We start from the raw sequence: 18756 nt of genomic DNA, 5'->3' as shown, positions 1-18756 counted from the left end.
AAATTTAGCTATTTATAGCACTAAATTATTTTCAGAAATTTTTAAAATCAGTGTTATTCACCTTTTACAAATAATTAAACTGAGATTAACAATAGCTACATTTCACTTGAAAAATCAAGTAAAATTTCATATGCTCCACATTACCTTTATGATTCTATTAACCCTAAACCATAAGCTTTAATCCAAAGAAAAGCTGAACAGAACAGGAATTCTGTATACTTAAAAGTATAGTTAGGGCCCTCTCTGGTGGCGCAGTGGGTTAAAGCACAGCACTGAGAAGCTAAAGCCACTTCCGCAAGAGTTCGATTCGCGCCTGCCCCGGAGGTGACCACATGGCGTGGGAGACCTCTCCTGACCCACCCACTGCTCCCCTCAGCAATGTACTTCGTCGATCTGCCCGTTCTGCTCCCCGCTGTCTCTGTGAAGCCTCTCACTGCCCCTGAGCCTCTGGCGTGTACCCCAGTTCTGTATGCACAAATAAATAAATCTTAAAAAAAAAATTGCAGTTAATGAAAAATCCAAAGCTTAAAAAGAACTGCAATGCAAAATGGAGTATGTTCCCATACTGCCTTGATAGTAAATCCCATACGATTCACTTTTAATAAACCAAGCAATTATAAGTCACTGTAATACTGAAAATATTGGAAAATATTAAATATCAACATAATATGCTTCATAATATGTGGATGTGACTTTATGAAAATGATGGACATTTATAGATAAGAAATTGATAGATGGAATTTTAAATTTATCCAAACAGGCTTGTGATGTTAGGTAGTGTTTCTTAATTTTTTTTCCATAAACTTTTTTTTTTTAAGATTTATTTATTTATGCATACAGAACTGGGATTCAGGCCAGAGGAGCAGGAGTGGCGAGATGATTCACCAGACACAGAGTGGGGAGCAGATCGAGGAAGTACACTGCTAAGGGGAGCAGCAGGCAAGTCAGGGGAGCAGCAGGCGAGTCAGGAGAGGTCTGCCACACCATGTGGATTACGTCGCTGGCCAGGGATTGAACTCGCAGTTAAGCAGCTGTTGCTAACTTCAAGGTGCTATACTTTAACCCATTGCGTCACCAAGGAGGCTCCTCCATAAACTTTTCAATGATAGTGAAAAGAAAAAACATGTGTGATGAATTTCAAGCAAGGTTAATCAGTGAAAATGTATTAGATGTGAGACAATCACATAACTAGCACCATGTATTTGAAATGAAGTGTTTTTAATCTAAAACAAATATTTTATATTTTCAACCTACAATGAAGGTAAATATTAAATATTTATATATTTTTTACCAACAGGCAAATTTCCTTAAGCTCATAGTACTTAATAATATACCATAAACTAATAATTATAAAATACTTTAAACACTAGCAATGAAGATAATACTTAGTGCATCAGTTTACTATTTCAAGGCATATTCCTAAGTTCATTTGAGTAAAATTTAAATTTATTATCTGTGCATTTTGAGCAATAATAAAACTTTTAAATTAAGTATGTTCTATAAGAAATGTGACATTAGTAAGTTTTTTTTTTCCCCACAAGCTAGTTTTACCATAATACTAGGATTTTCTGCCAACACTTAGACTTTTTCTTTACATCATTTTGCACATTTTTTTTTCCATCTCGATTGTAATCCCCACAGGTTTCCCATCACCAAATCACCCGTGTGCCACCACCATAACCCCATGCATTTCCCTCCCTTCCCCCCCCCCGTTTTTGATCCCATTCCCCACTCCACCCCCACAACATGTCTCTGGTATATGGTTGTTCATTATTTTTGTTATTTTCTCGCCTGGTCCATTATACTCCTGCTATGAGTGAAACCATCCGGTATTTTTCTTTCTCTTTCTGGCTTATCTCACTCAGCATGATCTTTTCCAGCTCCATCCAAGTTGCTGCAAAAGACATGTGTTTCTCTTTTTTGGTTGCTGAGTAATATCCCATTGTATATATGTACCACATCTTTCTAATCCAGTCATCTACTTTTGGGCATTTGGGCTGCTTTCATGTTTTTCCAATTGTAAATAAAGCAGCAATAAACATGGGGGTACAAGTATTTTTTTCAATCAGTGTTTTTGTGTCTTTTGGGTAGATACCTAGAAGTGGGATTGCTGGGTCATAGGGAAGCTCCATGTTTAGCAGTTTGAGGAACCTCCAAACAGTTTTCCATAGTGGTTGTACTAGTTTGCATTCCCACCAGCAGTGTAGGAGAGTTCCTTTTTCTCCACATCCTCACCAACATTTGTTGTTGCTAGTTGTTTGAAGATGTGCCATTCTCACTGGGGTGAGGTGGTATCTCATTGTGGTTTTAATTTGCATCTCCCTTGTTATGAGTGATGTTGAACATTTTTTCATATGCTTGTTGGCCATCTGCATTTCCTCTTTGGAGAAGTGTCTTTTTAGCTCTACTGCCCATTTTTTGATGGGGTTGTTTACTTTATTTTTGTTGAGTTTCGTCAGTTCTCTGTATATTTTTGTGATCAGTCCTTTATCGCTACTTTTGTGTGAGAAAATGTTTTCCCAATTAGTGGGCTATACATTAGTAAGTTTTAATAAAAAGAGTAAGAATCCAATCTCCTGGTTGTAGGCTTAACAAAGGGTATACTTTAGTGAAACTATCACTCATAGCTTTTGAATCAATCCATCCCTTTCCCTCTCATCCCCTAAAAAATAATTAAGGTCAGGACTTTAATTATCATAAAGTTATATATTTAAGAGTAAAAGAGTTTAATCAGTGAAAACGTAATTTTAGAAATAATTTCTAAATTATTTCACAGAAAGTTAGTTAAGGCAAGGAATACAAGAGAAACAAAGCTTTATTTTTTTTTAACTCAGATTTTGCTTTAATTTAAATGAACACATAAATATTTCACAGTCAAATTCCTAAAACAAAAATGGAAAAAAAAAAAAAAAACATACAAGGTGAATCTGTGAATGACTTTGGAATCTTAAAGTTATCGACCCTACATCTCCAGCCTGGTGAGTTAATTATTTCTAACCCAACAGACAAGGATTTTAGGTGTTTCAAAAGGGGGGGAAATTCAAAAACTGTATCTGTTTCTCACTTTTAGGAAATTCCTGCTCTCAATTGCTCTTCTTTTTTGACCGTCATCAGTAACAACAACTACCCGTCAGTCATTCTCTGCAGACAGATAAGTGACCAAGATAGTTATTACACTGTTTCACTTTGAGGTTTAATAGATCCCAATTCTATAGCTAATGTGCCTGGATTCTATTTTTTGTCTTCTCCCAACCCTTTAATTAAACTGTCTCTGTCCATTACAAGATGCATAGACAAGAAAGATGTGTTGTTAGTTGAAAAAATTATATAACTTACTATTAAAAAATACCACATTCTGATTGAACGTTCACTTTTTAGTCTTTATTTTAAAATAACACTGCACCATTTAATATACTTTTTTATTAAATAGTTTAAAATAACTAAGAATAAATTTTAGACAGTGTTTCTACAAGTTTTCAAGAATTATGAATTTAAGGAAATACACACACTACTATGTTTAGTAAAGCAGATTATAAACTGATCATTGACATATGTGTCACTGAAAATAAGTTGTGATTTTGTTTAACTATTAGAAAATTCTTTAAAAAAGTAGAGATTTCATAATACAAATGAAGAATTTTCATTATATCTATTAAATTTATGTGAAAGAAAACCACAATAAGCTTCAATATATTCTGAAACAAAAAACATTAGATCTAAAATCAGAATTGCCAAATACACCACATTACCTTCTTTCACCAAGATGGCACCGTATGTTTTATTAAAAGGTTACAGTTCAATAAATAAATATATTTATTGAAAGGTTTTTATTGAAAGGTTCAGGTGATTCAAACAATTTTGGAGTCTGATAAATGCCCATTTGATATCCCATAATACAAATATTAGAATATGATGGGACTATGCTGAGTTTTTTTTTTAATTATTTCACCATAGAGTTCATATAGCAAAATATTATAAACAAATTTCCTATGTACTGAAGCCTTATTTGAAATTCTTCTTGGAAGCAATACTAAGAGATTATATTTTTTTACATAAAACAATTAGGGTGGACAGTTTAGTGAATCAAGGAAATTACTGGAAAACATCACTGAAGACTTTTCATTCAAAATGTCTCTGCAGTTAAATTAAAATTCACCTATTTCTTAGGCCCTCCCTGGTGCTGCAATGAGTTAACGTGCAGCACTGTGAAACCAGCAAGAGCCACTGAAGCACAAGTTCAATCTCTGGCAGGGAGGTGTCTCCCATGGCGTGGACACCTCTCGTGTTTCACCCGCTGCTCCCCTTAGCAGTGTATTTCAGCACATATGCCATTTCTGTTCCCAGGTCTGTCATTGGTGAATCCTCTCACCCCCCACACCTCTGGCTTGTACCCCAGTTCTGTAGGCATAAATAAAAATAAATCTTTAAAAAAAATCATGTTTCTTGTCAAAAAGCTCATGTTTTATTTATCCATTCACGGATACTAATAATTGGCAAATTGGCAAAAATGTTTGCAAAACATCCAATATTAACAAAAAGCAATTGTGTTATAGTGGTTACAGTTTAGTGACATTTGTCTATATTATTCCAAAGGAAACAACAACAAATTAATTGTATATGGCACATCTGATTAATTTATCACAAATCATATAGGGTTAACATTAACATTATTCTGTGGTGTGTAACAGAAAAAGTAAAACTGTCTCCCTTCCTTCTAAAAGTTTATAGTTTGAGAAAGTCCTTTAATTTCTGAGATCATCTAAGCTATATTCTGTTCTGGAAACTTAGGCCTAGAACATACCATTTTCCCACAGAAATCTTAAAAAAAAAAATACCAGACACCTTATATGATTTACCCCATTATAGAGAAAATGTACAGAAACTCAGTTTACCTCTTCATGATCATCCAACTAATATTAGACTAATAGTTTAAGTCTAGACATCTAAAAGTGTCATTTCACAATTACATGGTGTTACCCTTGAAAAGCATATATCCATTTCACAAGTGTTTATTAAACACTTACAACAAGCAAATCTCTTGGGATACATTTTTTTTTTAAGATTTATTTATTTATTCATATAAAACTGGGATACAAGCCAGAGGAGCAGGGGCAGTGAGAGGCTTCACCAGAGACAGAGCGGGCAGCAGAACAGGCAGATCCGTGAAGGAGGTACACTGCTGAGAGGAGCAGCAGGTGAGACTTGAGAGGTCTGCCGCGCCAGGTGGATCACCTCAAGGGCGGGGAATTGAACTCACACTGAAGCGGCTGGGGCTAGCTTGCAGAGTGCGTCCTAACCTATGTACCACCAGAGACGGCCTGGGATACAGTTCTACATACATAGATTTTATAACTTGGTATTGACCAAGTAATAAATGATTATAAAAATAGCAATCATAATGTTGCAAGTGGGATAAAAGAAACATATGGGCAATAATGAGTATAAAGTTTAATTAAGAGAGGTCTGAAATAAAATAATTTCAGGAAAAGTTTATTGAGATCTGAAAAGGGATAGTCAACTGGATCAAAAAAAAAGAATTAAAAATTATACTGAAAATTGAAAAATCTTAAGCAAATATAGTAGTTACCATTTTTGAAACTTCATAGTTTATTATGAAGTTTATGAAACTGTATGGAAAAAAATTTCAAAAGAGTTGACTAAAGATAGGTTCATACAGTTAATGAATATCTAATCATAGGCTTATGAATAGAAAAAAAGACATATTTTCAATGTTGAATGTTTTCTTGAGGGGATACTATAAGTCCTCGAAAGAAAATAATAGTAAGTAGCTGAAATCCACTGCAAATGTTCACATAGAAGATATCGTTCATAATCATATATGATATGTACAGTACAATCTTAATATTAATTCATTATTAAATGTATTATATCAAATGGAATAACTGAAATAAGTTATTTTACAATATGACTAGTCCAAGTAATATTCATATTATTTAGATAGGAGAATATCAACTTTATAGGACTGTTGATAACATAAAACAATATGCGTAAATAGCTTATTGCTTAATACAAAATGCATGGCAGAAATTATTAGCTCACCACACTACAATTTTATTATTATTGCTATAATCAATGTTGTATTTGTGACACCTAAACTAGGTGTCTTTTAAGTAATTACTAGAGACAGAGTTACATCTTCATTAAATATTAACTAGATCCTATCTGATTTCTTAAAAACTAGTCCATAGTAGGGCCTTCCCTGGTGGCACAGTGGGTTAAAGCACAGCACTAAGAAGCTAAAGCCACTTTAGCAGGAGTTTGATCCCTGCCCCAGAACTGATCCACATGGTGCGGCAGACCTCTCCTGACGCACCTGCTGCTCCCCTCAGCATTGTACTTCATCAGTCGGCCTGTTCTGCTCTCCACTCTGTCTCTGGTGAATTCTCTCATCACCCCTGCACCTCTGGCCTGTACCCTAGTTCTGTATGCATAAATAAATAAATCTTTAAAAAAAATTGTCAATAGTAGAAATGGAGTTACCATTTGATCCAGCAATTCCATTCCTAGGGATTTATCAAAAGAACACAAAAACATTAACTCAAAAGGAAACATGAACCCCTATGTTTATTGCAGCACTAATTATAAGTAAGGCTTGGAAACAATCTTAAGGCCCAAAAAATGATGACTGGATGAAGAAGTTGCAGTATATATACACACAATAGAATACTATGCAGCAATCAAAAAGCTAAACTAATGTCATTTGTAGCAACATGAATGGAGCTATAAGGTATTATGCTAAGTGAAATAAGTCAGAATTTAAAAGAAAAATAGTGGATGGTTTCACTTATAAGAATATAGGGAATCATATAAGGGGTCAGAGAAAAAACAAAAATAGACAACTATAAATCAGTCTTCATGAGAGGGGAATAATAGGGATTAAATCAGGGCTAAAAGAACACAAGGGTTTATGGTGATGATGCATGGGTAAATTAGTAGTGGAAATTCTATGGGGACTATACCTGAGAAAAGAAAGCAAACACTATATATACAAATAAATAATCTTTAATTTTTAATAATAATAATTTAGTCCAGGTAAACTTGAGATGTAAGAAGCCGTAAGTGAAGTTCAAGTTTGTATTTTTTTATTAATGTTATTATTTTGTATTGAGGTAAGAGTCTACAACACTGTATCTGTTCTAGCCTATATAAATTTATAGGCTCACACTCTTCAGATGTATGTTACCATACCACACCTACCACCAAGGCACTCATAATCCTGTAGCATAATCCGTTGGAGTATCTCCCCTATTTGCGCTCCACCCCACGTTTCCTTCCCAGAAGCCTCAATTCTGTGTCAAAATCAAAGGGTTTATGTTAATTTGTTATATCTGTTCCTTCGTTTTTCTTCTATTTCATGTATGAATAAAACCATCCTGCATTTGCCTTTATCCTGAATTATTTACTAAGCATAATTCTTTAAATTTCCATCCATGTTGTCAGAAATGGCATGATTTTTATAGCTGAGCAGTAATCTGTTGTATATATACAGCATATCTTTATCCACTCATCTGTCCCTGGGCACTTAATTCTTTTTTATCAATTGGCTACTGCAAATAGTGCTGCGATGAACATTAGAGAGCATATATTCCTTTAGTATTCTTAACATTATTTGGATAGAAAACTAGAAGTGGAGTTGCTTAACCATATGGCAGATATATTTTTACTACTTTTATTGTTCATAATTATTTTTATTATTTATGTATATTTTACATTATTGCTCATTTTGTGTTTATAAAACTTTTGCTTTCTTTTCTCAGGTGTAATCCCTGTAGAATTTGAAGTTATATACAATCTGACATACTGGTATAAGATTTACATAACCAAATTCACAAAGTTTCCCTGTAATTGTCATTGATTCACTCATCCTTTCATTTATTGGTTTGATCTATCAAGAACCACATCAGGTAACATTATTAAAAAGTTATCTTTGATGCATTACAACCTGATAAAATCTAAATAAGCCAAGAAATTAAAAAAAAGAAAATACAATTGAAGTCCTGAAAAATAAAAAGGAGATTAGGAGAACAAAGTTTTCATCATGTTTTTCTTGGTGAAATTCAATAAAAGTCTACCAATCATTTCAGAAAAAGGAAGTGTAATTTATACTAATAAACATATTATCATAGCTTTGGTTCTAAAAAAGAAAAAGCCCCTGATTTTTCAGGAGCACTTGGATAAATGTGAAAGGCAAGATATTTAGCAAAATATCAAGAAGAAGGCCTGACCTTGAAAATTGGAATGAAAATCCAATGAGAACATAATGGATACCATGACTCCAGAACTGCGTAATTATTCAATCAAATAGATGAAGAATGATCCTGCTGAGATCAATTAACAATGCTTTTAAACACTGCAAAATTATATCTACTATGGGAAGAAAAATCTATTGTTTGTACTTCTTACAGAAAATTAATCTCAGGGTTTTATTTCCCAGATGATTAAAAATAATTTAGGAGAGCATAACATCATGTTGATATACCTACTACCTTTCACCTTGAGACTTCAAAACACTTAACAAATAACACATTCCCAACTTCTTTAATAGTGCAAATTTTTATTTTATTATAGATACTGAACGCTTTAATTCACTTAGTATAAAAATTCCTAGAATTCCTCTGAGAATTCACTGGGAGACGCTGTTTTGAACTAGCATCTTTTAATATATTGATTCAGTTACCAAATATATCACTCTCCCATGGACTTATATGTCATCAATATAAATAACTAAATGAAATTTATAAACTTATGCAATTTCTTCCTTACTAGATTATGAAGCATCTTAGAACACAGGTTCTAATTCAGATCTGTGTATCAGGAACTTAGCATTATTTGTATTGACAAGCAAAAAAGGATTGCAATATTGAATGAACTCTAATAGAAAAATAAAAAGGTGACCACTGCACAGAATGTGGAAGAGTGTAAATGTTTATAGATGAAACAGTAGAATGGAAATGATAAAACAGAGAAGAGGTATAAGTCTATCCTTGATTAAACAGTGTCATAAAATTAACAGGATCATATTGACAATATGTGATCTTTTATGAGTTATGTCATCCAAATTTGTTTTAATAAAAATGCATTAATTGGTATAAGCCAGTTCCTAAATATAAGCATAATTCCTAAACAAATGGTCCTGTCACACTCCTCACATTTGTGTCATAGAAAATGTTACGACACACTTGTCATTTTAAAAGTTATTCTGAATCTTCAAAAAAGGTTCAACCTGACAATCAAAATGAATACCCAAAATTTTATTATCATTTCACATGATAATAAGGAAATTGATAATTTAATTTGATAATTGAGGAAATTCACATAAACTATTAGCTACTGAAGAAGAAATAGGAGCACCAAACACATTGTATGTTAGTCTGCCTAAGAGGAAAACAAATTACTAGATTGATATAGATGGAGGAGGGGAATATGCACATTCATTACAATGTATGTTATGTCATTGAAGGTAAAATCCCATTACCACAAATTTTTTGTGAATACTGTTATGTCATATCTGCATTTATAAATACATAACCATGCACCACACATATGTATGTTTCAAGTGTAGAGCATTTTAAACCATTTCCATACACTGTCTTGTTTGCTAGCAGAATAATAGTTTCAACTATCACAATCAGTTGAAGCCTTTTATACAATGTAACCACATTTTTTAAGTTAATATAAATCTTAGAATAGGTTGATTATATTTCTAAGGGAAGAAAATGTAAAGCATTAAAAAATTTAGTATAAAATCAATAACAGTTGGCATCTCCCTGGTGACTCAATAGGTTAAAGGACCACATTAGGAAGCTCTCCAAAGCCACTGTACCATGAGTTTGATCCCCCACCAAGGAAGTCCACCCACCTGCTAGCGCCCCTCAGCAGTGTACTTTGTCAATCTGCCTCTTCTGCTCCCCACTGTCTCTGGTGAATCCTCTCACCCACCATACCTCTGGCCTGTACCCCAGGTCTGTAAGCATAAATAAATAAGTATATTTTTTAAAAAATCAGTAACATCATTGTTACGTATGATAAGGCCTTGAGGATAGATAAATTCTGAGAATTAAATCAAGTTTAACTGTCAAATCTACTGGGGAAAAAAAAAAACTACTTAATGTCCATGATTAGCAGTTATGTAATTCTTATCTTTGTGTAAGAATGATTGTTTTTTTCAAATATCAATCAGTTGCTTGTTTTGGTAAAATAAATGTTACCACCTAAAGTGAACTTATGAAAAACAATGCTTAATTTTTATTTTGTAAACTACAACTTTCTCATAATATATCAATAGAAAGGAAAAAAATGAAGATTTTATAATTGTTTAAGACTATTATATAAACTGAAGTTGCAAACAGAATATTCACAAAGCAAGAATAGTAGATAAAGAAAGGAGCTATATTAGAAGCTATCTACATTTTAAACCTCTAAAACAAGGAATAATGTGGCATGGGTATCACTTGATAGTTTGGTTCAAAATAACAGAAGAAGAATGGAGTTACCATTTCTAATGACAGAATTGGGACAAATATCTGTACTAACATTTTGTATGAAAGATACTTAATTCTTTATATAGATGTGGCAGGCTCATCATAAAAAATTACATAGACTATGGGCCTCCAGTATGAGAGACACCACCATACTCCAGCAATTAATTAATTAACTAATTATGTCTGAAGAGTAAGTGTCAAATATATTCAAAAAGTAAGACTCATTTCTGTTAACTCAAAACACAACTCAGAAACATATGCCATGCACAGTGTTAACTTCTAGCAATTAAGTAATAAACCTGATTCCACAAGATGAAAATGTTAAAAAATTATGTATTACATAAACAAACAAAAGGATATCACATGAAATGAAATGGAAAGGACTTTAGTGGAAGACAAAGATATGCATCAAATAAATTATATGAATGCAAGCATAGTAAAGGAAGATGTAAGATGAAGATGCGATCAATGACAATATGAAAAACAAATGGTCTCAACTATAAAGAAACATTTCCAAAATGTTAGGATCACACTTTGGAAAGCCCTTATTTTAACTGATTTAGGGTCAAAACTACATTAATACCACACACACACACACACACACACACACACACACAAAGAACTTAAAAGGGAGTAAGTTAAGTAGTAGTACTCATTCCTTTTACGAGCTTTTTGATGTATGAAGGCAACGAGGAATCAGGATATGTTCTCAGGTCATCAGGTATCCTGATTTCTGTTTTTCTATCTTGCTGAGATGCATAATTGGTGATGTTGAATTGTTACAAACACTGAATTCCAAGCCATAAGGTGTTGAATCAGAATGAAACTTTCTCTCCCTTCCCTTTAAACCTGACAGATCCTTTCTGCTAATACATCCAGTTCAAGGTTAGTTTTTTTTTTTTATTGAAGTCTAATCTCCATGCTCATGTGTCAATGTCATGCTAAAAAACAAAATGATCAAAATAAAAATCTTTGTGGGGACAAGAAAAGTAATAGGATGATTTCACAGCCAGTAGAAAATAACAGATGTTGGATAGGAATCATGAAGAGCCTCCTATTAAAGAATGTGATCTCCCTAAAACGGGGAGGTTTTATAGAGGGGGGCAGTAAGAAAGCTGAAGGATACTGAGGAGCATGAGAGCAGACATCTGAAAGAAGCCACGCTTGCTTCGCAGCTTTGGACACACACTAGGAAATCAAGGAACATGAAAGACAGACATGAGTGAGAGACACACAAGGATACCGACAATGACAACCTTTAACTTCATTTATACTTTTTGTTCCTTTCACCCAAAGTTGCCTAGCCCCTTCTGCTCCTTTCCTATGATTCCCTGACAAAATGAACCTTAGATTTATAGTGACTTTTGGGGCCTCAGCAACCAGTTTAGGGCCAACCCTGTTTGGCTGTCATTTACCCAAAAGGGTAACTTTGGGTGTTTTATTGGAAAGACAATATCTTTTTCTCCTTTTCCTTTCTCTATATACACTGTTCTATTATATTTCTTACCTATTAAGAACAAGTTTTGTTCTTAATAGGTAAGAACACATTTAGAGCATTCAGACTTGGGGGTTGCAGCATACCCCTTAGTGTGCACACTTAACACTCCTACCCCTACCATGGAAGATCTTGCCCTTTTGTTGGGAAATGTTCCTTTACCCTGTGTCTTCTACTGTCACCTCGCATTTCCTTTGAGTAGTTGTCCTTGATTATAATCTCTGTAGTAAAATTTTAAGTGGATGTGAGAGATCAGGCTATCCCTTGGTAGTGTGTGGTTCTTATTAAGTCCTACATCTGGCAGTACAAGCTTGTTGTAAGAACTGGACTATCACAAAGATTTGCAGATCAATTTTAGGTTTTATTTAGCTAAAATTCCCTGAACATACTTATTAGGAACTGGTTTATTTGCTTTCAGTTATTTTAATATGCCAGTAAATACTCTCTACTCACTTCCCACCTGCTTTACCATCACTCTCATTCTAACTGGAACTACCTTGGAGTGACATGAAGCAATAAGCTTAAGCAGGAATGCACTATTCTTTATGAGATTTTTGCAGAGGGGTTGCTCTCCATCCTTTAACCAAAAGATTTCATAAGAAACTAATAAGCCTTCTTATCCCCCATGTACAGAAGCAAATGGCTTCTATGTCTCCATAAATTGACAACATTTTAGACTCTATTCCCTTCAAGATCTCCTTGAAAATTGGCCAGAATATACCTGAGCTCTTGTCTTTTTTACCAAACCTTGTCAAAGTCAACCAGAAATTAACAGTATTGGGGTATTATTTAAAACAGAAGTGAGTCTACTCAGCTTTGCTCAGTTGAACAATGCTGGGAAACACAAAATAGGTAAGAAATGAACCTCAACAAAGATGCCATAGGAACCTTGCTGGGGCCACCTCACCAGTAGGGAGCTATTGACAAGTCCAAGGACAGCAGAGACAGGAAACACAGTACCAGGCAGGATATCACCTGTGTATAAGATTCATCAAAAGCTAATGTCCCAAGAGATAGCAACTGGCACAAACCAACTTCTCAGCCATGAAAAAGCCCCAGAAACCCTTCTTCCAGTACAAACAATATCTCTCAATTTACCCCCTGCTCCCTTGTAGAATATTCATTAACTCTGCTGTTTTCTGTTGAATTATTTGACTCTTGTATCTCCAGCCTTCACCTAGATGTTAAAATACTACAGATGTAAAATTTAACATCCTTTAAATCACACCCTTTGGAGCTAAAGGTCAGTGGTGTGGCTTTCATAATCTCATAAGCAATTACCTCACCACATTTGCCATAACATAGAAAAATCACCAGCTCACCATTTCATAATGTTTTCATGTTATAATTTCTGACCACAAAACAGCAATACAAATTTATTTTAACCCACTTTCAGTACAAATATTTCGTCAATGCTAGAAATATAAACTATCGTTTTAAAAGCAAAAAGGGATTTAACACAATTTCTAGGAATAGGTACTTAGTTAGACCTCTTGATTAATATGAACCCAATAAGGGGACTGCTACCTTGAAACTACCATTAAGTTTATCTGGAGTCTCTGGCATATAATCACCAAACTCTGGACATCAAGAGATTAAAGAAGTCACTTGAAATTAAAGTTCAAGAATAAGATTCCTAGCAAGAGGTAACAAGTATGGCCAGTGTATATTGCACAGAAAGTTAGAAAATACTGTGAATGATATATTAAAACTGCAACACTGGGAATGAAATGAACAGCTAGAATCTTTATGACAACTGCTTGTTCCAAAATCCCATGTTTCATAGGTACATATAATAGAACTACAAGAAATTCTCAAATATGTGGTATTGTTTGTTTCTTTTCTATGAAATGGGGATTGATAGTTGAAGAATTATAGTGACAGCCAATCACACCTCGGTCTGGCATTAAAGATTTACAAGTTAGAGTATACAATCTGAGTAAAAACCTAAAATATGGTCAAGAAAAGAAAAAATCTGTGCGATTTTTATGAGAAGAAAAGATGAGACAAGTAGTTGCAGAATGCATTAGTATTAACAAGTTTAAACTTTTTTGGGCTATGTAGTATCAGTTATTGACCGTATATCCTGGATAAACAATCATCAATATTTATGATCAGGATGTCCATTCTCCTGCTTCATAAGTCTTTGTTCAAGTAAAAACACGGCAATAAATCATTTTTCTCTACTGTGCACATATCTCAGACTTCATCTCAAAATGACTACACAAAAGTCAGTTTTTCATTTATAGTTTATCTAAACATACTGCCTAACATTTGGGTATCCTCCCTATTCAGAAATTAGAGGCTAATTCTTTCTGAACACCCCAAAAGCTTTTAACTCAGCCCACAAAAGAAAGTCCCATAATCTGATGACTGAGATCCTTTCCATTCAGATCCCTTTTTAATTCAAATTGCACCTGATTGTCACTGCCCCAAAAATGTCCTATATAGTCCCACTTAATAGTTTGTTTATACCACTGAAATCTCTCCCTCCTATTTTCTCAATCTATCCAAACATACCGACCTTGTGAGAGCCAAATCAATTCCTAACTTCTCCATAAAGCTTCTCCAAACACTTCAGAGTACAGTGAGCATCTTTGCTCACATACAAAACATTTTTTCCTACTATATTCATGGGTCACTTATTCAAATACCTTAAGATACATCATTTTGCTATCTATTATTGATTTTTTTTTCCTTTTTCAGTCTACATTTTTCATTATACACTAAGTAAACACTTAACTGACTTGTGATAATAATCAAGGCTTATCTTTTTATTTTATATAGGTCTTTAAAACTAGAAACCTCATTTAAGTCAGACTTGACTCTCAGTATTAATTTAGTTTAGTTTGATTCAAAGAAAAACTGGAAAAAGGAAACATGAAAAGTCTAATTATTGTATATCACTTAGGATTTCAAGTCCCTATGGAATAGATATACAAATGTGAAAGTACACTAAAAAACAAAAGGGGGTGGGCTTGTTCCAGTGGATTTGATTTCTTGCAATTTATCTCATAATTAGAAAATGAACTATAGTAAAAAAGCTGCAGTGATGCAATCAAATAAACCAGGCTTGGCTCTTATCTCTCCCCTTTACTAGTATGTGGTCTAGGAGGTTTTTAATACTCCGGTTTCTTCTTTAGTACCACAGGCATTATCAAAAATTAACAAGATAATATTAATTATGATATATGCTTCTTGATGTCAACATATTCTAGCACCCATTTAATGGGCACTTGTTTCGTACTGAAGATAATTTTTCTCAAGAACTATATACTTTTGGGTATTCAGTTAACTCCATACATCTGATTTAATTTTACTCAAAACACATAGCAAAGGTTTCTCAACAAAACATTTACATTGTTATTCAGTCCATTTATTTTCACTGAGATCTTAACATTTATAATGTATTTTACCTTTTTAAGCAATCACACCTATTAACCATGCTAACTGCTCTTGTTACTTATTATAATAACTCATGGTATAGTACAATAGAAATAAGTCCACCTGAGCTATGAAAAACTAATTGAAACCAATTTTGACAATTACCACACTATTCAATGACTTGCACTAGACTCTTACTCCATCCTGTCAACCTACTGACAATTTTCTCTTATGTAACCTACCCAATTACATTTCAGGCTTTATTCAGTAAACATGCATACTTCTGAATAAAATTAATAGGAGTTACACATGGATTGAGTGAAAACTAGAGCTATTAAGGTTGTAATATTAATATAAGTGAGAATTAAGTGTCACTTGGACCTTCATATTTTAATTAAGTGTACCCAAACACTCTTAATCAAGCATATAATTAAATTTAAGAGGAAGTGCATTGTGTGCTAATTACCATTGATTATTAATAATATGCTTATTTATGCATGCAAATTCAGTAATGGTATATATCTCCATACCATTTCTGAATGGCAATAACTAAGTTCTGCATAATGAAACTATTAATGAAGTCTTACAAGAAATAAGATAAGAAAATAGCTTAGATCTCAGAAATCTTCCCTAATTTGTCTTTTGAAAAATCAAAGCAAATCACATGAACTTATGAGTGTATCAAAATTATTTTCCGCTACTTTTTCCAATCACATTTTGTTCTGTGAGACAACTTTTGAAATTTGATTAAAACCTAAGAACTTCACATGGATTTGAAAGAAATTATATTTTAGGTTTTAAAAACACTATTTCACTTTCCTGTTACATAGAGAAGTGACTTATTATATGCTCTATTTTTTTCATTTATTTATCAATTCACTCATTATTATTAAACTGTCACTTATTTATAAAGCATCTACCATGTACAGAGAACATAATAACGACCGATAAATAACCCTATCCTCATGAATACTGTGAGTTAAATATGTGAGTAAATAATGGAGAAAATGCACATGATAATTTAACATATTGTTAGATAACAAATGCTAAAGAGAAATACAAAGCCAGGAAGGGAAATGAGAAGTACAATGGGGAAGTAGAAGTTCCACAGGAAGCTACATAAAGCTGATATTTACATAAAAAGATCTGACTAAAAGTGAAGAAGCTAGCAATGAATATTTGAGCAGAAAGCATTCCATAAACAGGTAGCTATATTTACAAAAACCTTTGAGGCACAGAATGCCTAGAGACTTCATAGAATAGTAAGAATTGATTTTAGTCTGAGTAGACTGACTAAGGGGAGGAGTATTAAGTGGAAATGAGGATAGAGTTAAAGCAAGACCCGATAAATAGAATGTTTGCATTCTAATGTTCTACATTTTATTCAGTTTTTGATGTAACATCTTTATATTTTATTATGTGTATCCCTTAACTATTTACTAATTTTTAATACTCTGTATGTCTTTTAACTTCCATATCAGCCTTTTAAGTGATTAAGTCACTAATTTTACAATATATTTCCTTTACCACTAAATTTACATTTTCATGTTTTGCTTGTATTCTTTTTCAATTGAAACAAATCCATGTAACATTTCTGTAAGCCTTTTTAATGTAGCAAATTTCTCTAGTTTTTGTTTACATGAGAAAAAGTTCTAATCCTCCCTCAAGTCTGCGTAACTTTGTCAGGTAAAGTTGACAAGGTTGGATATTTTTCCCAGCACACCAAACAGATAACTCCCACCTCATGACCTGCAAAGTTTCTGCTAAAAAAATCTGATGGTAACTTTTTTGGGGAAGGGGAGGAAGTTTCCTTTGTATATAATAAGTTTTATTACTTTTGTTACCTTTTACATATTCTCCTTGTCTTTCATATCGTTAAGGGGAAGGATGTCCTAAAGGAACTCTGCAGAATCTTATGGACTCCACCCCCTACTCCAGCTTTCTGGACAATATCCCCCTACTCCAGTGATTGGAAACTACAACTCCCAGCAGTACCAAGGATCCAAGGGCGGAGCTAGCAGGAATTAATTCTGGGACATTTTGGGGGGATAAATAGGGCGCGATTATTACATCTCTGGCTTTCTCTGGCTAGCTTGGGAAACAGCTCTCCCGACTGCATGACTTCGTGTATTCAGTCAGCCTATCGGTAGGTATTCTATTTACTTTGTATCCAGCTCTCTTTCCCTGGGTTATTTCCTATTCCTTTCCCCTTTTGTAAATAAATCCGTTAGTGACCCTTTTGTGTATACCTGCAGTGTAACTGAATTGTGAGCGCCATGGGTGAGGCCCCACAGACAGGCGACCCAGTCCACTCTAGGCTACCCTGCTACAATATTTGAATTTTCAATTATAATTTATCTTGGTATGGGTCTTCTGGGGTTTCTCTTATATGAAGCAATTGGCTTCCTGGATCTTGATTCTTAAATGAGTGAAATTTTTAGTCGTCATTTCTCCAACTGTTACAGGGTAACCCAAAATGAACTGAGCTATCTTTCTGTGAGTCCTCACCTGTGCACTTAAGATTCAACAGCACTGCAGACACATACAAAAAGGTCAATAATGGGTTAATTTACAAGGGGAAAAGAAAAGGAATAGCCTAGGAGAAGAGAGAGATACAAGTTAACTAGTGTGTCCTACCAGTTCTGCTGACTTGGAACCCCAATAGCACACTGAAAGCTGATCAAGAGCATCCAGCCATGAGGCCAAGGAGCAAGAGCCCAACATGTCCACCTTTGTAGCCCCACATCTCAAAATGGCCGCTTAACTCTGCACTTTGGTCCTAGCAGTCCTCCCTTTGGTGTTGCTGGGAGTTGCAGTTTCGGTTTCTGGAGTGGGGGTTAGGATATAAAAGAAATACCTAGAGCTAAAACTATTGCTTCCGATGCTGGGACTGCTACCTTAGGTCCTAGGGCCTCCAAACATAAGCAAAGAGGATAGTTGAATTAATTAGGTTAAAGTAGAAAATTAACAAGGAAGCAAGGTCTACTATCAGATTATAAGAAGCATTACAAAGCCATTTCATCTCTCCCAGAATTGTTTCTATAAACAACTTGATATTATCTTGTTCTAGATGATATTATGTGAGACTTACTTATGGATTGAAATATTTTCATGTGGTCACAGTGCTACAGGAAAGTTTCAGAACTGCTGATAAATAATCTTTGCTATTTCAAAACTTCACAGTTTTCTCCATTTTGTGAGATTGTGTTTGTATCATTTCAAAAATGCAGTGACGTTCACTGAAAATACAGTTGCTGTGGCTTATCATAGCTTGTCTTCATGTATTACAAATCTCAAAATCCTCCTGTAGTTTATAATCAAAAGTTAATGAAAAGAGAAAATATCAAATTTCAAGATTATGACCTAAGCTCTTAC

General features: G+C 34.0%; 1 protein-coding gene across 1 annotated transcript in view; it reads right to left on the bottom strand.

Annotated features, from left to right (window-relative positions):
- Positions 1 to 18756, bottom strand: part of CSMD3 (CUB and Sushi multiple domains 3) — a 764662-nt gene that overhangs the window by 589583 nt on the left and 156323 nt on the right. The window lies entirely within an intron of this gene.

This window comes from Condylura cristata, unplaced genomic scaffold, assembly GCF_000260355.1.
Source record: "Condylura cristata isolate star-nosed mole 26May11 unplaced genomic scaffold, ConCri1.0 scaffold00009, whole genome shotgun sequence".
In the NCBI taxonomy this organism is placed as follows: Eukaryota; Metazoa; Chordata; class Mammalia; order Eulipotyphla; family Talpidae; genus Condylura; species Condylura cristata.
This window is presented reverse-complemented; position numbering and strand designations above follow the sequence as displayed.